The sequence below is a fragment of the Mercenaria mercenaria genome, chromosome 17 (genome assembly GCF_021730395.1).
Source record: "Mercenaria mercenaria strain notata chromosome 17, MADL_Memer_1, whole genome shotgun sequence".
Classification (NCBI taxonomy): Eukaryota; Metazoa; Mollusca; class Bivalvia; order Venerida; family Veneridae; genus Mercenaria; species Mercenaria mercenaria.
The window spans coordinates 63854142-63861086 of record NC_069377.1 but is presented as its reverse complement, the minus strand read 5'-3'; the positions used below and the strand labels follow the sequence as shown (position 1 = coordinate 63861086).

The window sequence follows — 6945 nt, the reverse complement described above, 5'->3', positions numbered from 1 at the left end:
ATAAGCGATATGAACTTCTTAGGTACCATCTCTACTCTTAGGTCTACAAGAAATATTGGAAAGAACAAATTCTGCGGAATATATCTAACATTACTTTTTGGGTGTTACTACTCTTAGTAGATGGCGAGAGAATTTTTTGATAATCTGCCGACCTGAAGGTTTGACAGTTAGAATATATCGATTAAATGGGTTTGTTTTTGTGTGTGTTGATCGTGTGCGCGTTTGGGGAGGCTGCGTTGTTTGATATTCATTCTTCCTTGTATTTAAACCAGAATGCCAAATGAAGTAGGCTAGGGTTTTCCCGTCGAATAGGCAGCGCTCATTTTATTATGAAATGGAAAAAGAAAGGTGGGAAGGGGAGCGTTTGTCCTCCTTAGTCAAATTTAGCAGTGGGTGGGGGAGATTTTTATTTTAACAAACATAGGTTTGGCTAATAATTTACCTGATTTTACTGCCACAGTATTTCTCTTTGTTATGTTTATATTGAAAGACTTTCAACACATCTTGACTAGCATTTTAAAAATACAAAATGTTGCCAGATTCTAATAAAACGTCTTGTTGCTGGTTATTATGAGAAACCTATTTTGTCCATTGTTAGTTAATTCCAACGCATTAACCACTCATCCACCGTACCTCTAACATAAGGTTATACCATTAATTCATTAAACAATCGACATTCTATATCAAGTGTCTATAGCTGAGATCAATGCAAATGTAACTTTCTGATAATACGAAGTACGGTGGCCGAGTGGTTAAGGCGTTGGACTTAAGTTCCAATGGACAAGTGTCCGCGTGGGTTCGAACCCCACCCGTACTATACCTTTTTTTAGCTCATCTGTCACAAAGTGCTCAGCGTGCTTTTGTGATCACCCACCGTCTTTTACCCGTCAGTCTGTCTGTCATCACTTTCCTTTAGATGATATTTCCTCTGAAGCTAGTCTTCAGAATTTCACCAAACTTGGTCAATAGCATCCTGTCATGCTCCTCTATCAAGATTTTTCAGATGTTTCAGTTTGGTCCCTTTCAGGGTTGCTAGAGCTAAAAATAGAAAAACCTTTAAATAACTTCTTCCCATGAACCTAATGGATCTTCATCAAACTTTGTCTGTAGCATCATAATAAGATTCTCTCTCAATGTTGTTCAAATGGGGCACTTGGCGCCCTCCTGGGGTCACTAGAGGTAAAAATAGAAATACATTTGCACAACTTCTACTAATAAACCTCTTCATTTGGAGCATTATTATAAGGTCCTCTAACAAGTTTGTTCAAAAGTGGGAGCTCATTCTTTTTAAAGTGCCTCTAGAACTAAACATATAAATTCCTTTAAACGGCTTTTCGCAAACCATTTGATGGATCTTCATCAAATTTGGTGTAATCTGTATTAAATCGCAAGGTTGCATCCCAAACTAGTTCAAGATGGAGCGCTTGGCCCCGTTCAGGGGCGCCACTAAAAGCTAAAAGTAAAAAAAAAACTTAAAACTACTTTTTATGATCCGCTTTGTGGAAAAGATCGAACTGTGATTGTCAAGTACCCGATACGGATTATATATGAATGTATAAACACGAGCCGTTTCATCTTTTGGGACTTACAGGAACACAGTAAGCGATTGTTTATTTATTGTATTTATGTTCTAGTAACCTTTGACACTGATTTCAAGGTCAAGCCGAATATGTGACACATACATGTATGTTGTTGAACTGGAAAAAGATAGGTCCAAAATTGTAACGAAAAGCTATATTACATAACTTCTTCGTTATTTCTGTGCATACAATTCGGTTGCTTAAACGTTAGAATATCAGAAAATTACTGGAAATAAAACATATCTTTGAAAAAGTCCCGATCTTTCATCATTTGTTTGATTGGCGCATGTTTACAAATTTAAGGTTAGTAGGCCGTGATCTCCATGAAGCCGTGTAAAGAGATAATTTTGATGACACATTGGTTTTATTTTGTAATTGTGAGTGATCGTTAAGTGATCAGAAAGATCGGACAGTGGGATGTTATAAAAAGTGATGCTTTATTTAGATTAGAGAGTGAATCGCACTATACAATAAGGAATTCTAAGGTAAAATACTCCTTTTATTTCGTTCACTGAAGAAAACATGGCGGACATATTTTTGTAAAAAATCGGTGCACGTGTGATTTGTGTAACACAGCTTAACGACGTTTTCTTAGAAAACTAACGCTCAGCTCATTTACACTGACATATCCTTGATTGATGAATATATATAGTGTATACACATGAGAGACTTACGGTACCAAATACCTACCCCGAAAAAGGTCTATGCATTTCCTTCCAGTACACTGTTGGGACATGCTTTCGAGTGTCATTGATACTTTATAATTTACTCGGAGATACATTTTTTTTCAATATTATTAGTTTCTCTTTGATCTCCGCTCATTTCTCGTGTTGTTACGACAATCTCAGTTTTTCATAGGAATTTTTCATAGTTCAAAATAACATAGTCCTTAAACATAACTTATTTAATAATAACTACTCTAGAAGTCTCTGAACGACGATTAGATATAACATCATATATGTTTCCTTCATTAATCCATAGCGTCATTCCTACAAGAAAGCATTAACCTTTTCATACGCCCCATGCGGATACATTTACTGATAAGATACAGCAGTTTCTTAGACCTTTCTATAACACGATTTATTAGTGTGTTGATCGACATTTCTCCCTGTTAATTCAGTTTAAGTAAATATATACAGGACAGTTTGCTGATTACACTTCCACCTTTGAGCTTCTTATTACCGACTGTCAACTTTTATTTCTTTGGAATAACTACTGATACTGCTTCTGGCAGAGCAGATACTGTAATTGTAAGAAACAGGAGATGTTTAGCGGGAATATTTTAACCAAACTGGTTTTATTTTCCTGCTAGCACTTTCCAGAAGTTCTCCTGCGTACCAAAGTTTATTTACAGCTCTTTCAGTAAATTATAGTTACTGTCAAGGAAAAATGTAATACTTCAGACGTATGCTTTTATTGACAAAAAAGAAAAACAAGGTCTATTTCAATAACATACCATGAAGCACTTATTGACTGAAAAATTTACTATAATCATGTGTAAATCATATTTTGAACAGTAATCGCAATGGTGACGTTTGCCTATTTTAGCATGTATAAATCTGGCAGATGCTGAAAAAATATTAGTACGGGTGGGGTTCGAACCCACGCGGACATTTGTCCATTGGAACTTAAGTCCAACGCCTTAACCACTCGGCCACCGTACTTCTATGTTTTTCAAACTGATCTTGTAATTATATCTATAAAGAATGTTACAAATGCATGCAAAAATATAATCATGCTCATGATATGGATCGGAGACAAAATTTTGTGCTTGAATCTTTGACCTGCAACCACCCTCTACCAGGAGGTAGAACGCAAATAGTGTCTTTCTGTGGTTTAAGTTTGAAAATTTTGTCTATCGGGATTTTATTGACAAATCATCACCCTAGGGCGGATATTTTGCCAAGTAAGTGAGTTTTTCTTCTACTTTGGAAGCTTTGCATGCGTGCATTCTGTGACCACGCTATTTATCTCCTCTCGACAATTTACCCCCGCCGTGAAAAGTTATTGAACACTTTGTACGCGTTGAAGGCATTCCGTTTTTGATATTTATTCTACCATTTTTTAGATATGCAAGTGGCTTAAATTAGTTGTGTAGCCGTTCGGTAGTACTAGAGGGTCATGGAAGATGATCGGGTAGTGTTTGTACTTACTATTTACGCCATGTTTTCGAATAAATATAGTTATTACATAGTTATAGGTACAGTAGCTGTATGATACCAAGGTAGATGAGATCATGATTCGAACCCCTACCACTAAACATACCCATTCTATGAGTCTGTGTCCTAGCTTCGCTTTAAAATATGGAGTAATATATAGATGTGCAACCCGTGGATATCTTTGCGCAGAGTAAATAAATAGTAGCCATAGAAGGTAAAATAGTCACAGTCGTATCTAACCTGTTTTAAAGACGTATCCGGTAGTAACCAGTTAAATTGTTTTTTAAAATGCTGATAATTTAGCAGAACACAGTAAATGGTGCAAAATGTTTAAATAACTTTTTATACGTAATATATAAATACAATATAACATCGAAATATTACAATAAAGAAAGTGTTAACATTTGTTTCTCCCTGTGAGACAAAATAGAAAAAGTGGAAACTTCACAGGTCGCTCAACACGACAAAAACGAAAATTTGATTGAGCCTGTTATGGACGGTAGTGGAAATGCATGCTTAAGTCTAAATGTCAGGCAGGACCAGCAATACTTTTAGTTATTGAAAGAAATAGAAATTGAACTTGGGACATTTTAACGCCATTGTTTACTTATTTTGAAAATGCTTTAGCATTCCAGCAACATATTACACATGCATTGTACTGTAGTTGGAAAATCATCATAACGGGAAAGCACTGCTATTTATGAGTTCGTTTGAGATGTCTCCTTAGAGAAAAGAACGACTGACGTTTCCCCACATGCTCCACATATGAATTCAGGCAATGTGCTCGGTTAGTGTGGTCGGGTAAGGATTCATCTTTAATGTTTTTCAAGTGTATGTCTCATTGTCCGCCTGCCTGATGTTTTTGAAGATAAGATATAGAGTTATTTTGTTTTCCGTATTTAGCACCATTGAACTTCACTCCGACGTCATGGACACAAGATTTATGCTGGCTTATGTCCATGTGCAACAAACACGTTTTCGCATTGTCTTAATTTCTTTGTGAACTGCCCTCTCACTGCGTATTTTATTTTACTTGCTGGCCACGTATTTTATTTTACTTGCTGGCCAATGCTATCTACAGAAGTTACATAGGAACGACTTATTTCCAGCAGTGCTCAGTATGTTCATGTTATGTTGTTAGTCCAGAGGTTTGTGCATTTTTGTTTTTGTTAAGACATAGCAGGCAACCGGGAGCATCTGCATCAAGAACAAAACATTCAGTCAATGAGAGAGTAACGACTAGCTTGCAGATGCACTGGTTGGTGCGTAGATAACCTGCCGTTTCGTAATTCAATACATTAAATATTTTCTTACCAACATCAAGCACATCGTCGCCTAGTAACATTGGAACTCTACAAATACTGGCGACCTAAAGACTTACCCTAAGCCCTCTTTACACAAGGGAAACAATCTTTTTTTCTAAAGTGAAATTGTTGCGTGAACACCGTTTGTCAGTCATATTTTAATTGACTGTGTAGACTTCGATCCACAGCGCAATTTGTACTATAATGTTGAATCGTTGAAAGAGTTGTTTGAGCAAATTCCTGCCGACAACTTTACAATTTTTGAAACAAATAGGCTTCTATCATAAAATCTAAACCTTAATTAATTTTATTCACACATTTTGCACTTTTTATGTTTGCAAATGATTCTTACACTATATATGTATACACATTTTTACTTTAATAGTTTTATATATGCTTTACAATTAACGTAATCCATTTAACTTTTTCTCGGCGATATATGACCTTTTTGTGTCGATTCGCCGTAAAACCCAACTCACTCATTCATTCATTCATCCATTATTCATTCATAATCATGTCCATGTTATACCAGTGCAATAGGAAAGTAAGCTATTTATGTTACCTGCTATACATGATAACAAAGTCAGAGATCATTCTCTCTCCAGCAAAAGCTTTCTCAAGATATTTTACCTTGTGAAATTCTGTGGGTTTTAACATTTAAAAACAAATCGTCTGTTTGTTGTCAAATTTCACCACAAAAATGTCACACTTTCCCCTAGAGCATTAAATGATTTGATCCTTACATATTTTCTTTCAAAGTGCTGATCTGTGCCATAATTGCTTCTAATTATGCATGATTGTTTTCGTTCCTAGAGGTAAAATATGCATGCTTTGCATAAATACTATGTACATGGCCGCCTAAGCCTACAATACAGTTGTAGCAGAGTTGTTACCATTTTTTCCAGACATTTTACCCAGGATCATTTGTCTCAGCTCAAATACCTCTTTTTTTCCAATAAATGATATCTGAAATATTTTGTTTCAGACTGTGTACTTTGATGCAGTTAGCTACACATATATCTAAAATAGACAGTGCCTACTTGAAGTTTGTATTTTTAGTTACAGTGCCTAGACGACCTTGTTAAATTTGGTAAGCTTTTAATGTGCAAACAACTAAATTGACTTTTGTTTACAAAAAGCAAGGATAAATATCCAACAGGGAATGTCGTGAACAAAACAAACAAATAAAAGAACAAAGTGGCAAAACCAACACTGGGGAGCTTAAACCGGTTTATGGTGCGCACCTTATCACACTATCCCTCACTATGTTTGAGTGTCACGGGACAGTAAATAAAAGTACTCCCTGCAAGTTTAATTCCTAACACTTTATGCTAAATATAATTTATTTTTATTATGCAGTTTAACCTACATTAAAGGCCACATTTGCATAATTACCATCCTGTATATAAAGGACAGCAACGGTTAGCACTGCATAATAGTATGATAGAATCACTTGCTGATCAAGACCACCTGTCAACAAAGGCAAGTAGTCTTTGTCGACAGGTGGTCTTTATTCACAAGTAATTCTACCGTCTTCTTTCTGGCAGTGGTCTTTATTCTCGGTTCAACTTGTACCTTAACTTAGTGACCAATCTGCCCATACTGGCATCTTCCACCGACATCTGCTTTTCTCCCTTCTTCATGAAAGTTGGCATGGCAGCTCGTATTCCCATATCTTCGAGAATGGACACAGAGTCACGAAAACCTCTGTCAATGACAATTACATCATCTTCTTTCAAGAATGACTTTCTATCTTCTACATTTTTCTTTAACATGTAATTCAATATTGCTGCGTCGTTGTTTTTAGCAATGTAAGGACCCATGATTGTCACAAAGTGTCCTGTTGTAGTTACTACAACCAATTGTTTGACCAGGGGTCTGGACTTGTGTATGCTATATGAC

At 36.0% G+C, this 6945-nt stretch overlaps 2 non-coding genes across 2 annotated transcripts; one reads left to right on the top strand and one right to left on the bottom strand.

Moving 5' to 3' along the window:
- Positions 1 to 734: 734 nt before the first annotated feature.
- Positions 735 to 817, top strand: Trnal-uaa (transfer RNA leucine (anticodon UAA)). The gene has a single exon. It is a non-coding gene; the product is annotated as a tRNA-Leu (tRNA).
- A 2344-nt stretch (positions 818 to 3161) lies between these two features.
- Positions 3162 to 3244, bottom strand: Trnal-uaa (transfer RNA leucine (anticodon UAA)). Its single transcript has one exon. It is a non-coding gene; the product is annotated as a tRNA-Leu (tRNA).
- Positions 3245 to 6945: the final 3701 nt, after the last annotated feature.